This window comes from Camelus ferus, chromosome 6 (assembly GCF_009834535.1).
Source record: "Camelus ferus isolate YT-003-E chromosome 6, BCGSAC_Cfer_1.0, whole genome shotgun sequence".
In the NCBI taxonomy this organism is placed as follows: Eukaryota; Metazoa; Chordata; class Mammalia; order Artiodactyla; family Camelidae; genus Camelus; species Camelus ferus.
In genome coordinates, this window is record NC_045701.1 from 71,712,935 (window position 1) to 71,728,839 (window position 15,905).

The 15,905-nt window shown below is 42.5% G+C and overlaps 1 long non-coding RNA gene across 2 annotated transcripts in view; it reads right to left on the bottom strand.

The window, feature by feature from the left end:
- LOC106729594 overlaps positions 1 to 15,905 on the bottom strand; it is a 93,352-nt gene that overhangs the window by 42,303 nt on the left and 35,144 nt on the right. The window contains exon 7 of one of the 2 annotated variants that reach the window (XR_004320862.1): positions 7,918 to 8,360. The exons of the other annotated variant lie outside the window; for it this stretch is intronic. This is a non-coding gene — a long non-coding RNA (uncharacterized LOC106729594). Of the gene's footprint in view, positions 1 to 7,917; positions 8,361 to 15,905 lie in introns of those variants that run through there. 2 annotated transcript variants of the gene reach the window in all.

Consider the following 15,905-nt stretch of genomic DNA (forward strand, 5'->3'; position numbering starts at 1 on the left):
TTTCTAACAGGGTGGTGGAGAACATGATGGTGCAACTGTTCTCCCACCACTCAGAAACTGGAGTCCCCTCATCTGGGATGCATCTGGGCCCCTCATCAGCTGCCATGAAGATCACACATTCCCTCCCTCTCACTGATGCACACATCTGGTTCAATTGAGGTGTGGGGCTGTGGAGGGGAGGTGTGCCCTGAGGCCATGGAGACCCCATCCCATCAGAACATCACACTGCTGGGTGTATGCAGCTGGTACCATAAAGTCCTCCAGGGGAAAGGGAAGGAGCATGGGCTTTGGAATCAGACACTCCTGAGTAAGAGCCTTGGCCCTGTCACTTGCCAACTGTGAGACCAGGGAAATGTGACTAGCTCTCGCCTCCATTTCTTCAACTCTAAAATAGGGAGACCCCACCCTACTTCAAAGGGTTGTTATGAGGATTAAGGGAGATGTTGCTTGTGAAGTACCAGTCCTATGATGGTCAACCGAATCATCTGCTTTTCCATTCCCTGTCACATGTTCCTTTGAAAACTCCCAGTCCAGCCCAAGAGTGAAGTTACACAGCTAAAGGGTTAGTATCCTGGAGTCAGAGGCTGGATTTGAATCCATGCTCAACCACTTACTATGTGACTTTGGGCCAGTTAATTCATCACTCTGGGCCTCCTTATTTATAAGAAGAAACCAAAAATATTAGACACTTTTAAGGATTGTTGGGAAGATTGAATAAATTAATAGATGAAGATGTCTGAAATGTGTCAGGCCCCTAGGAAACCCTCATTAGCTACTGACTGTTGTTACTTTTTATATTAGATGCTCAATAAAAGTTAATTGAATTCAAGTTTATCTACAAGGTGTCCTGGGGAAGAGATGGGATCTCCTCTCCATTAAGGTTCCCAGAGTATTTTCTTTATTCTTTTTTTTTTTTAAACATCCACATTTTCCTAGTAGAAAATCCATAGGAAGGTGGAGGCCAGAACCCTGCCTGAATTGTCCTGAGCTGAACATTTTTGAGGTACTTCTCTGATTTTTATTTCTTTTCTCCAGTGTCCCTGAAAGGAACTTGTAAGGTGGTACAGCAGATAAGGAAATGGCATCAAAACAAGAAGCAATTTTTTTATCTTTCATAATCCTTTTCCACCAAGCTGTCATCTCCATCCTATTAAAAAAGAAGCCCCCATACAGGATAAGAGAGGGAGAAGCTAAGAGGGGCTATGGAGGAGTGTGACTTACTAAGGATTTGCAGCCTCATAGGAATGGTCAGTGCCCACATCAAGGCACCATGGTCTAGAAAAGCTTCAGTGCTCCCAAGTGTGGCCCAGGGACCATCGGCATGAGCATCATGGGTAAGATCATTAGAAATGCAAAATCCCAGGCCCCACTCCAAATCTACTGAGTAAGAATCTGCAGTTTAACAAGAGGCCCCGGGTATTCATTCAACACTTTAACATTTTGAGAAACACTGCTGTAATAGATAGAGTGGTGGGTTTGAGGTCTGAGAACTGGGTTTGCATTCTGGCTCAGCTACTCACTAGCTGCATCATCTGGGAAAATGTACTTATCATATCTGAGCCTCGGCATCCTCATCTAAACAACTAAGGACAATTACAATGCTCCTCTCCAATCTCTTATGAGGATTATTGGAGCATGTATATGGAAGTGTTTTGTAGTGTATTAGGCGCTAGATAAATATAGCATTTCATTTCTTTCCACTGTGTGCAGTTTTTCAAGTAACTCCAGTGATCTGTGGGCCAACAGGACTCCAGCCTGTTGATGTGAAGGCAGAGCACAGTCACACTGAAATGATGGCAGCTGCACCCATAGCTGCTCATCCTTGGACATGATCCTTGTTACTGTTTCCCAAGGATCTCATGTGGACTTACTGAGACCAGGCAGCCACAGTGTGAGGGGAGGCCAAGCTGTTTACACAATTCCTGGGAGATCTGCCAGATAAACACCTATTAAGCAATAAAAAAGGAATATTGCAAAAAATATGGGCTACCAAGACTAATAGATATGGCTTTAAATACTGGCTCTGTCATGTCCGAGCTGTGATCTTGAACAAGTCAGCTCACTTTTGGAGCCTCAATTTCTTCACCTGTACAATGAAAATAACACGGACTTTCTCAGAAGTTTTTGAGATAATATATGTAAACCATCTATTATAGCACCTGGCACACAGGTGCTCAGTAAATGATGCTGGCAGCAGTCGTTACTGTTTTAACCAGTAAGAATTAATATGATGTCCATCGCTGATGTCTCTTTACCCACTGACCGTGAGGAGCTTGTCCTAGGCAAATCTTTTGGATCAAGAATAGATTAAGAGAAACACTCAGTAATTGACTCATTATTCAAGCACTTATTAAGCTCCAGCTGTATGCAAGGAAGCTTTGTGTGGCAGAAAGAGCACAGACTGTGCTGTCAGAAGAGCCAGGTTTGTGTCTCCAAGGGTCTTCCTTGCTCTAGGATTCTAGAATGTGCCAGCTTTCAGGGTAAGGAGGGAGGGAAGAGTACCCCAGAGCAAGAACAATTCTGACTGTCGTAACTCGGGGATTGTTCCTTTGCTGAGGGGAACAGATATGCCTGGGGGCAAAAGGATGAAAGATGAGGGCACAGCAGTGACTCCCACTTCATAGGGAGTCAGAGATAATCCGACCTCCAGGACAGAGCCCATAGGGCAGAACCCATCCCAAACCAGAGTAAAGTTTGATTTTCTATTCTTTGAGCAGCTTGGAACATAATGGAAGCTGGAACATTTCCAGCTGTAGATAATCCTGTAGGGCAGCAATTCTCAAACTTAACGTGAGCATCAGTGTCACCCAGAGAGCTTGTTAAATATACAGATTAGTGGACTGTAGCTCCAGAGAATCTAATTTAGTAGGGCTTGGAATCCACACATTCAACAGCTGCTTCTCATCCAAGTGAAAGAAATTCTGCCTTAGGGACAGAAACCCACTTCTTCTGATCCCAAATTCTGTAATTTTTCTATTATCTAAGGTCCCCTGGAAGGATGGATTGTTAGATGTAAGGATGGATGGATGGACAGACAGACAAAATGAATGACAGTTTCTCCCACATTAGTCCACAAGGCTGTGGATGGATACTAGAAACTGTGGCCCTGACCTTGTTTGTCACTTCTGTATCCTTAGCATGGTTCCCGGGAAGGACTACTGAGCTCTGGAGTGGCTGCCCAGATGATGCTGGGACACTGATCAAAGCCAATTTGGTATGATAGAAAGGACGTAAGATATGGACTTAAAATACATGTGTTTAAGTTTGAACACTGGTACTCCCTGGTTGTACAACAACATGGAATTCACTTTTATTGAACCTTGATTTTATCATTTATAAAAAGAGGATAAAAGTACCCAATGCACAAGAGTGTTAACTACTAAGTATACTAAATGCTAGCTAATTTCTCCATATAAGGACATAACTGCCAGCCCCCACTTCCACTTCCTACCTGATCTGAAATCTGTAAGGGGGATCTAATTACCTCATATTTCTGTACACACCACTTTTAGGTACAGAGTCCTATTGGAGTCCTGCAAAAGTGTGTTGCCTTTTATAAGGTGATTGGGGGTTATGATTTCCAACTGACAGATAGTGGAGGCAATCAGATTGCAGAAGAGTCAAGTCACTTATCCAACAGCTGAGGAGCTACAGACCTCAAGGGCATCTTTGGGTTCTAAGCCTAGTGGCCTTTCAACTACTCCCCACTGCATCCTCCAGAAGAGGGCGCTCTCACATTAAACCCTAAAATTGCCTTTGCCATAGCTCGGGAGTAGGGCAGGGTCACAGTTAAGATTAAGTTGGTACCTTGCATTTGTTACTGAATTATGTAATTGGAAGCATTTGAATTTTCAACTCCTGTGTCTACATCTTGCTGTTTAAGACTGGCTGGGCTGAGGCATTCCTGGGAAATCTTCTCTTCAAGTCTGTTTCATGGACTCTTTACCCCTCTGGCCTTCAGAAGGCATTTGTGTCCTGGTTTCTGACAGAGGAGGCTCTGTGAGGGGATCGAGTCTATTTATTCTAACTTGCTCTGTCGCCTCTAATGTACTGTCACACAAGTGACTTGCTGTGCGATGTTAGAAACAATAAAATGCACGATTAAGAGTGTGGCTAATGCCTCCCAGGGAGCCCGGCTCTCTGGAGGTCACATTTCCCCATGAATTCATCGTGCATGGATGGTTTCCCCACGGCCTGCAGAGGAGCTCTGCTGTGGGGTACCTATCTTGCCCGTTTTCCTCTTTTCTATGCAGAATTGGGGGTTAGGCAGATAGTGGGGAGGGGGGGATAGAGAAGACAGCCCACTCCACCCAGTGACCCTCCAAGATGAGAACAGACCTGCCTCACCCTTTCCGTGGGGTTCTCTCCTCATCCTTGAGTTCAACTCTTGCTTCAAAGAGCCTGTCCACCTCTGGCTTTTATGACTCAAATGACCCAGGACAAACAGATCCCACTGTGCTATTACTGCTCTGATTTTTTAAGTAAGTCCAGGTCTTCCTGGTTCTTTCCTTTCTGGAGAGACTAAAGGATATGGGTCTTCCTTGGATTCTTTTAACAAATTCAATTGACTTGACAAGAATGTCACTTCCCTCCAACCACACGGTCCCAGATATTAGGGCAATATTATCCCTTTATTGCCTACAGATGAGGGAGGCAGGGATCCAGGAAAAAGCGACAGGAAGGAAACCAGTATGCATTGTCTATAACCACGTGCTGGGCATTTATATGGCTATCTCCAACCTATACAGCCAGATGTGCTGAATCCCTAGTTGCTGACTCTAGGGCAGTATTCTTCCCACAGTACCTGCCCTCAGATGATCCTATATGTGGCCTTCTCTCAGGAGACTCATGGGGAAGGGGAAGGTCTAACGGCACCATTTGCATAGGAGCATGTGACACAGCCCTGCTGGGGACCATAACAGGGAAATTAGATCCATCTCTATCCAGTTACCTGCCCAATTGTCTTTGACCCCACTCTTGGGGGAACCCATACACAGAATCCCATGTAAAGGGCACACAAGGAAAAAGCAGGTACCAGATAAATTACAAAGTAGCAAGTTGGTTTTTAGTTCCTTTGCTCTCTTGAGCCTGGGAGTTCCATGCTCCCACCTGCCTCACTTGTACCCTGTTGACATGCCTGTCCTGATCCTCAGGACACCAGGTACCATATGCTCCATCTGATAAATTTACCCAAGTTCCTGGAGTCAGCAAGAGAGCCAGGGAAGCAGTGTTAACTGAGGCCTTCTGGAGCTAAGTTTAGCACTTAGCATGCAATCCTCACTGACTTGCATCCAGGGAACTTTAAGCCAAGGGGGATAGATACCAGCCCACAGGGAGAAGGGGCTGTTTGCACCCTTCACATCACATCCTGGCAGATCAGGGAACCCCACTTCGGGCTCCTGTGACTGCAGCCTGTTGGCTTATGCCCTAAAGAATTCTCTTCTTGTCTCTTGGCCTCTGACACAGGCTCTTCCAAGGTCGGAACAGGGTACTGGTGTCTCTACTTCTTCTGACAGCCAGTGATAGCTATGCAAGCTGCTGGGGCCATCACCTCCAAGATTCTGCCTCTTCTTTGGATCTTCCCCTTCTCTCTGGTGCCCAGCTCTTGCTCCTCCCAACCATACCCAGCCCTGGGGGAAGGGAGTGCAAACTCAGCCCTGCTCATCTCCCACCCTCCCAGCCAAGGAAGGTCTCCTTCAGGAGCTCATCTGGCTCCGATCCTTGAGTGCTGGATTGGAAAGGAGGCCCATCCCTGAGGAGGGCTGATGTTGAACAGAGCCAAGGCCAGTTCACTTGCAGGATAAAAGAGGCTTGGATCTGGAGGTAAGAATTCCAGCAAAGCAGCTGCTCAGCCCCAGGCTGGAGAAGTCACAGTCAAAAGGAGGGGACAGGGCTCAGGATGGGGACACAGTCTCCTCCCTGGACGATGCAGGCATCCCTTGCTTTCAGACAAATCAGTTAGGGGCTGTCCCATGCTTAATAAAAGGAACCTGCACTTATTTAAAAAAAAAAAAAAAAAAGAAGAAGAAGAAGAAGAACAGTGACAACAGGATTCTCTGAACAGTGTTTCTGGACCCTCCCCTAGGGAAAGCACTCAGATTTTGGGACCAGCTCTCTTGGCCTTGTTTCCAAGCCCACGCCTATGGCTTCGGTGCACCCACATTGCTGGGGCTCCCAGGAATCAGAAGACACCAAGAAGGTTTCAAGACAAACCAGGCTGGGTGGATTTCAAGACACGAGCTCTGCTAAGCAAATCCAGAAGGCACTTTCCAGAAGTGACAGCAGAAATGCCATAATGCAAATTGTGAAAAATCAGAGCAGCGTGTGTAAGGCTAGTCACAGCGCGTTATTCTCCCTTTTATGTATTTAATTTTGGGGCATCTCAGTCGGGCCTCGATGGGCTGGAGCTGACCAGAGGTAGGGGAGATGGATTCACAGCTCAGAGCAGAAGGTGGAAAGGCCAGAGAAAGGAGCTGAAGGAGAAACAGCCAGGGAGAAACAGAAAACCTGGGGGACTCCCTAGGACTTGCCGCTCCAGAGCTGAACTTGCAGCTCCAACAAAGCTGACTTTAAGCCGACCTTCAGCAGTGCTTCTTAGCAATGTACACCGGGCAATCGCTGGTAAATCTTTATTAATTTTAATTGGCGGCACCCATTTATAAGAACCATTAAAAAGGATAAATTGAGCCCATCCGGCGTAATGTCTTTTGTTAATTAGTTTGTCAGCACTGTTTTAATATCCCCTAATGACTTCATATTTCAGACCTGACATTAAAGGAGACGCTGTGAGAAAGGAAATGGTCTTATCACAGTGTACTGTAACGTTTTTCTTTTTTGAACAAGAAGTGTCCTTCCAAATGCTGACCAAGGTTAGATGTCATTTAATTCTCCAAGGTAGGTGCCCGAGGACTTCTGAGGCCCCCGATTCTGTATCCAGGTCCTGCCACCCCATCATTTCTCAACTTGCCTCTTTTCCTCCAACCATCCCCCAAACATTCATTCACTTCTCCCTTCCTCCCTTCCTGTATTCAACAAACAGTTTTTGAGCCCCTCAGAATCAGGGAAATAATCTGGGATAAGTCAAGCAAGACAGAGATACTTTCGAGAAAAAAGACATCAACATTTTGCATTCTCCATCCCACTGCAGGGCTCTTCTCACAAATTCAAAGTCATCGTTTTCATTTGGGCAGGAAACAGAATATGAATGAGAAGAGAAAGAAAGACAAATACTTCAGATGGGCCTTGACTCCTGGTTCCAAAGAGTTTTGCTCTAAAATCAAATGAAAAGCAAAACTGACACCCAGGTGGTCGCCCAAGGAAGGAGCACAGGTTTGAGAGAGAGAGAAGCGTGTTTGGGTCTCAGCACACCCCTGCTTTAGCTAGCTTCGCCATGGGGTTCAAAAGAGAGGGCACAGAATGAAGCGCTGGAAAGTTGGAAGCTTTTAGAATTATTTACACATCTCTAAAGTCTAAACACAAAAGGAGAAATTAAGCTTTGCTAATGTGTAAAGAAAAATTTCATGCCTTCCCTGTGCCTTGGTCAGCGTGTCCAAGGGCCACGGGTGACCCAGGGTGAGGGGTGAGTGAGGCATTGAGGGGGAAGTCAGCAGTGGAGCACCCCCCACCCCACCCCCGCCGGCTCCCTGTGTTGTCCCGCTGCACTTTACCTTTGCCTCGTTCAGGGACTTTATGGGTAATATGACCCAGGTTTAACTGAATCACACTCAGAACAAGCACCATTAGAAACTGTAGCTTAAACCGCAGGTTGACATGAAAAAATGACAGAGCTGCAACTTCTTTCAGGCCTGGTACAAGCTCTTTGTCAACCATATTAGGAGGTAAAAATAATGTTGCACTAATCACATCTGACAAGCCATTGGCCAAAAAAAAAAAAAAAGAGAGAAGTATGAAAAATTATCAAGAAAGCTATGTGAAATGTGGATTTACATCCACTATTATTCACAGTAAACTTTGCCCTTAGGCGTATCCTGTGCCTTGAAATATTAACTAATTAGTCCCATAAGTAGGACTAATTTATGCTTTATGGATAAGTAAATAGACATAAATGGAGGTGCATACAAGTTCAAAAACATTCTGACTGATAGGGTATACAACCATAAATGTCTGGGGACCACCCAAGTGTGGGACGCACTTAACCTCCTGGATCCTCGGGTTTCTCACCTGTAAAATGGTAGTAATATCATCTACCATGTAGGCTGTTCTAATGACTAGACGTAAGGCATTTTAAAGGCCCATCGCAGAGCCTGGCACCGGGTAGAGCTACCCTTATCATCTTCAGCATCCTCATCTTCAGCATCACACCGGCAAGCAAGCAGCCCTTCAACACAGTTTACAGCAATCTGTGAATCACGGAAAATTCAGAAACAAACAGACAAAACTAAGGTCCCCTTAAAAGAGACAGTAAGAGTTTCTCGCAGGCCTTAAGCTCTCTGGATGTACTTTCTCAGAAGAACTTCCTTCTCTCTGCTCCACAGTATGGATGCTGGACAGCAGGGCCTCGGCAGCTCCAGCAGACAGATCACGCATTGGAAGGAGGAGGCCTCAGGTGGACCACCTGTCTACAGGAGTGGCTGCTTCTCAGCGCCCTGCAGGAGTTCCCTTGTCGGAAGGTGGGCAGATCAGAAATGTAGACCCTTTAGGTGAAAGCTTACATGTTTTAAACCTTGCATCTGTCTGTTATGGGGCCTTAAAACAGCACTTTCAGCCATATTTGTGGGGCTCTTGCAGGGTTTTCGCCTTAAAGGGCGTCCTATTGAAAACCAAATGGAGTGCATTTGGTCTCCACTAACATCTAAAAAGAGATTTACAAGTCAGCCTTCTGAGAGTGAAATCAAAGCCAAGGGCGAGGGAAGCAGGGGTAGGGAAGAGGAGGAAAGGGCTAAAAGACAGAGTGGGGGATCCTAAGAGTCTGTTTCACCTTACCCACACCCACACCCACACCCTAGCTTCGCTGAGACTGGCTCTTGGTCTCAAAGAGGGATTATTTGCTTTTGAATATCTACACCTTCTCCCTTTCCTCCTACATCCTCTCACTCCCCAACCTTCCCCAAACTCTTCTCCCCAAGATCTAAACACACACACACACACACACACACACACACACACACACACATACACATTCACCCCTCAAAATTCCTAGAGCTCTGAATTTTTAAGAAAAGGTTAGGATGAAAACAAGATTTGAAAAACCACTAGATTTTAATATAGGACAAATTTGAGAGGAAAAATGTTGTGTGTATATATGTGCAAATGATGTGTATTGTTTACAACTTTCAGCAACAACTACTCCTCTCATTCTCCAAAAATAAATCTCTATTAGCGCATGCTATGAACTCAACCTCGTGCTAAGTGCCAAAGATGCTAAGAAGAACTAGGATAGTAATCCTTGTCTTCAAGGAGCTCACCATTTAGGTAGCAACAGCAACAAACACACCAGGATAGACAAACTGTCACACATTTTAACAGAGGTAAATCTACAGGAACGTAGCTGAGAAGGGTACCCTGCTCCCTTCCCAATCTGTTCCACTGGGGAAGTTGGTTTAGCAAAGACTTCATAATGGGAGTGTACCATAAACTAAATAGTTTTTAAAACCTTTTTTTTTTTTTACTGTGCAATGCATCATAGGGAAAAGAGTATAAATGATGCACACACACCATTTAAAAATAACAAATAAACATCGGTGAACCCACGATCCAGCCTAAGGAACAGAACAGCTTCTGTATCTTGAAGTCCTTCTGAGTGCCCTTTTCTGGGATCATCCTTATGTTTTATTAACCAGTCCTTTGTTTTTACCTATAATTTTACCACATAGGTATATCACCAAACTATATACTCTTTTTGTTTGCTTGGTTTTGAATTTTATGTGAATGAAATAATGCAATATTATTATTCTGAGATGTGAGTTTTTATACTCAACCTTTTGTGTTTTTTTTAAATTACCTATATTCATATATGTAGCTACAGTTAATTAGTTTTTATTGATATATTGTAGTCTGCTGTATGAACATACCCTAATTTATTAATCCGTTTCACCACTGATAACTATTTGGTTGTCTCCAGTTTTTTGTTACTATAAACAGGGATGTTATGAACATTCTTCTATAAGTCCCCTGGTAATTATGTCCCCTACAAGAGGAAATACTGGGTTGTCACTGGTATATAGGAATGCAGTTGGCTTAAATTGCAATAACTTTACTAAGTGCTCTCATTAATTTTAAAATTTTACCTGTAAATTGTTCAGTATTTTCTATAGACAACCGTATCATCTGAAAACGATAAATTTGTTTCTTTCTTTCAAATTCCTATATATTTCTTCTTCTCTTACTATAATTAAGACCTCTAATACGATGTTGTATGGAAGTGATGAGAGCTGACACCCATGTCTAACTTCTGACCTTAAGGAGAGCGCTTTCAACATCTTACAATTAATCGTGCTATTGCATGTCTTTAAAAATACATTGTTCATATTTTAAAATATTAAGTTTCCTTTATTAGGTTAAAGAAAATTCCTTCTATTCATAAATTTGCTAAGAGTTTTTATCATGATTGAATTTTAAATTTTGCCAAAAGTTTCTCTGCTTAAAAAAAAAATTGTATGATTTTTTTCACCTTGAATTTGTTAATATGGTGAACTACTTTATTCAGTTGTCTAACATTAAACTGATCTTGCATTCATAGGACAAACCCAATTGGTCATTATCTATGTTAATGTCTGTAGCTACAATTAAGTAGTTTTTGATAATGTATAGTATTTTGAACTATTTTAGTGCCTTCTAGTCTTAGCTGGCTGTGCTTTTGCCAATATAGCTCTCACAAAGACTTTGTGGGTTTCCAATTTATCTGCTTCTTGTTTGCTTCATGCCATAGAACCATATTCACAATTCTTTTTTAGATAGGGCTCTTCTTACTTTTGGAAAATTAAAACTCTTTTGTCTAACTGAGAGGGTCTAATAAAACCACCATACACTTGAAAAGTCTTATTATCTAAGGGTCCTATAGCCACACCCATGACTCTCTACTTACCCTGAGGCCAATTCTTCAAAAATAATTTGCTGCCTTGAGGGACTGGAATTAAGATGTAGTTTTGGTTCCCAGCCCATTAAGTCTTGACTTCTCTATAGTCACTCTAAATTTTTTTTACAAACTGAATGAGTCTTTCTTTAGCTCATCTCTCTCTTCCCATGCCTTACCATTGGCAGCCATAAGAAACTGACACTTTCCACATTCTGCCTGGAAATCATCTCATCAAAGTCCAATTTCTTTACATCTTACTAGCATTTGATATTGTCACTAACTTGTATTTGAGCTGTTCTGATACATGTACAGTAGTTTCTCATGGTGGTGTTAAATTACACTTCCTTGTAGTTAGTGTTATTGAGTATCTTTTCATGTATTTATTTTCAATCTGTACATAATTTTCAGTGAAATGTCTCTTTGTGCCTTTTGCCCACTTTCTAATTGAATTGTTGGCTTTTTGATTGTTGGGTTTTGACAGTTTTTTAAAAATATATTCTAAGTACTAGTCCTTTGTCAGACGTAGTTTGCAAATATTTTCTGCCAGTCTGTAGCTTGTTTTTTTAATCTTCTTAACAAGGTCTTTTGCAGAGAAAAACATTTTTGTACAATTTATTTTACATATTTATCTTGTGGGGCAGGTAATTAGGTTTATTTATTTATTTTTAATGGAGGTACTGGTGATTGGACCCAGTACCTCATGCATGCTAAAGACACACTCTACCACTTAGCTATACCCTCCCTCTGAAAATATTTTTTATTTTCATGAAGCTTAACTTATTGACCACTTCTTTTATGGTTTATGATTTTGGCATCATATTTAAGAACCTGTGAGCAAGCTGTAGGTCCCAAAGATTTTCTCCTATGTTACCTGCTAAAAGTTTTACAATTTTAAATTTAAATATATGATCCATTTTGAATTAATTTTGTAAGGTATGAAAACAATGAGCTTCATTTTTTGGCTTATGGAGGTCCAATTGCTCCAGCATCATTTTTTTTTAATGTTAAGAGATTCTGAATCTTATTTAAATCCTCTATTTTCAGAGACCTCTGGCACTGCTCCAGTTGGGGAAAGAGGTACTACTTCATTACTGTCAGGTGGGAGTGGAAGTTCAGATTCCTCACTTTGCCTCCATTGACATCTGGGAAGCCTGGGAAACATAGCGGGAACAGCTCCCAGTGTAAAAAGCAGAATAATAGATTACAGAGTTTGCAGGCCCAAGATCAGTTCAAGAAAATACTTAGCAATGTTAATGCCTTATACAAATGTTAGCTATAACATTAGGATATGTGGAGTGAAGTGCACACTCACCACCCCTTAAAAAAAAATCACCCATTCTAAAATCCCATTTTACAGATGAGCCCACTGAGGCTAAGAGAGAGACTCAAATGAATGTCAGAAATACTCATGAAACCTCAAACAATTCTGAAGTATGCAGTTATGATTAAAACGATTGCAGGGAGGAACAAGGTATAACGGTAAGTGAACCAATCACCAGTGTGATTCTGAAACTGGGGTCATAAAAGGCACTGGACTCCCTCCTTGTTTTCTCTCTCAGATCACCCACTCCAAGAGAAACCAGCTACCATGTTATGAAGATACATCAGGAAATAAAGCATCCCACCAGCGGCCAGCAAAGAACAGAGACTTCCTGTCAAGGATGCTGAGTGAACCACCTTGGAAGCAGCTCCTCCCTCCTCACTCAGGCTTTCGTCTGACACAGTTCCACTGGACATCTTGACCACAGCCTCATGAGAGACCGTAAGCCCAAACCACCCAGTTAAGCCACTCCCAAATTCCCACAGACTCTAAGATAATAAATATCTGTTGTCTTCATCACTAAGTTTTGGATGCAATCTGCTATGAATCAATAGATAATAACATGGTGAATCATTATCATAAGACCTTTTACAATCTTTTTTCATTTCCCTTTCTTGCCACCTCAGCAGTCAAGGCTGCCGCAGTCCATTTCAACATGTGTCAAAATCTCATGAAGAGGGCTGAGTCTTGATCCCTTCTGTTCCAACTGTGCCACGCCCCATGTAGCAACTGCTAAACTCCACCCACCAGTGCATATATGGGAGTGGCAACAGGACACCCCACCCTGCACAGTTGGACCTCAGGCCCTGGTTCAGTAAAATTTTTTGTCTATTCTACTTCCACAGAGCAAGGAGGTATTTTTTTTAATTGAACTATAGTTGATTTACAATGTTGTGTTAGTTTCTGGTGTATAGCATAGAGATTCAGTTATACATATGAATATTTTTTCATATTCTTTTTCATTATAGGTATTACAAGGTATTGAATATAGTTCCCTGTGCTACACAGTAGGACCTTGTTATCTATTTTACATATAGTAGTTTATATCTGCAAGTCCCAAACTCCTAATTTATCCCTCCCCAGTTCTCTCCCCTTTGGTAACCATAAGTTTGTTTTCTATGTCTGTGTGTCTGTTTCTGTTTTGTAAATAAGTTCATTTGTGTCATTTTTTAGATTCCACATATGAATGACATATAATACTTGTCTTTCTCTGACTTACTTCACTTAATATGATCATTTCTAGGTCCATCCATGTTGCTATAAATAGCACTATGTCATTCTTTTTTATGGCTGAGTAGTATTCCGTTATATATAGATATATCACATCTTTTTTATCCATTATCTATTGATGGACATTTAGGTTGCTTCCATGTATTGGCTATTGTAAATAATGCTGCTATGAAAACTGGGGTGCATGTATCTTTTTTAATTAGAGTTTCCTTTGAATATATGCCCAGGAGTGGGATTGCTGGATCATATGGTAAGTCTATTTTCAGCTTCTTAAGGAATCTCCATACTGTTTTCCATAGTGGCAGCACCAATTTAACATTCCCACCAACAGTGTAGGAGAGTTCCCTTTTCTCTACACCCTCTCCAGCATTTATCATTTGTGGACTTTTTAATGACATCTATTCTGACCAGTGTGAGGTGATACCTCACTGTGGTTCTGATTTGCATTTCTCTGACAATTAGCGATATGGAACACCTTTTCACGTACCTATTGGCCATCTGTAACAGCAATGAGGTATTTACCTGCTTTACATTTGTGTATCCTGAGAGTCTAAGTGAGATTTTTTTTTTTCAGAACAACCAGACTCCACCCCAGGCTAAACTGTCAGTTGACTTCCAGTGACAGAAGACTGCTAGCAAATTTTATAGGTCAGCTCTCCAATTTCAAAAAGCTAAAGAATTTTGGAAGAAGTGTTTCTATTAGGTCACAGTTGTGATATTATTTCCATTGAGCCACCCCTTCAGAGACAGAGCAGAAAGTTTTAACTGTGACTTCTGAGAGGTAACCAGTTTACTCACCCGCTGCTCCCCAACCCAACACACAGAGACACAGAGGTAACACGTAACACACCACCCGCTGCTGAATAAAGGGGCTCCTGCTATAAATATCTGATAGTTATTCTTGGAAAAAGCAGGGCGCGCCTCCCACTGTGGGAGCTAGAAAAAGGATGTGTGACCTAATCTTGGGACCCGTGAAGATGCCAAGAAGCGGGGACCATGGAGATCCTGCCTTGGTGGCAATATCTAGTTTCCAGGGCCAGCAGGTGGCCCTGCCCACAGCCCTACTCTTGTGTCTGGCAGTGAGGCCAGGCAAACGTGGCATGCAGTGTTCAACAGCAGTGGCGGCAAGTTGTCATCATCAGCCTGGTGCATGGCACCATCGCCGCACTTCTGTGTGCTTGGTCTCCATATCTGCCCAGAATGACTGCCCAGCCTTCCCAGACAGCCAGGGGCTTCCCAACATCCCTTCCAAAAGCACTCCTTTCTGTAGCTTGCTATTAAAGCCTTAGATGAGAATACGTTCCTTCCCTAGATCAGACCAACAAAACTTTGATGTAAATTCAAGGCTGACTGAGTGAATTCATGAGACCCCAAGCCCCTAAATTAACTGTCATCATCACCAATTAATGGTTGTTTTCCATGAACTGTGCGTTGATGTAGGCAATGTGCTACCCTAGAAATGATTTTTTTTTTTAAAGTGTAACCTTTTTCAGAAGAAAAAAAAGCTACACAGGTAAAGGCTTAGAGAGACAAAAATCCAGAAAACCAAAGCAAAAAATGAAACATGATTTATGAACTTGAGTACATAAGAGGCACAGAAACACAGCCTTCAAAGATATTGCAAAAAAGAAGAGAATAAAGGAAAAATGTCGCTTCTTTATTAGATGGGGACAGAGAAGAATGAGTAGCAGATGATAGGAAGAAATACAAAATAACATTTTGATCTGGTTTATGCTTGATCCATATCAAAAAAATGATGAGGTGCAGAAAAGTCTAGTTAACACAAGGACTTGGAGAAAGGAAGGACAAAGTTGCAGACAGCTTGAAACTAGGTCAGAAGCTAAGAAAAATTCATTTGAATGAACTGAGTTCCAGCAAACAGGAATCTTAGGAAACTAAATGAAGTCACTGCCAGTGACTGCAAACTCAACAAACACATACGGATTATTATTACTGTGTTTGCAGTGCTGGTGACTGCAGACATATTCCACTTTATCCTCAAAACAATGCTTTCCAGGAAGAATTCTCACCCTAATCTACAGGTAAAGAAACTGGGTCCAAAAGTTACATGATAGGAGTGGCATGGTTGGGGCTGAAATGCCTGGTCCTAGTGCATCCTTCCCACAGCTACCTTCCTAGGTGAGGAGATGGAGAGATGGGGAGAGAGAGAAAGACCCCAGGAAAAGCAGCTATACCCTGAGCCAGATTCAGGGTAGCAGGTGCTGGCGGCAGTAGTGCATTAACTGCTGGCAGAGACAGAGAAGCCAAAAGTACACTGGGAATCAGATCCTGCCCCAACTCTGTAGCCTACTAGCTGTG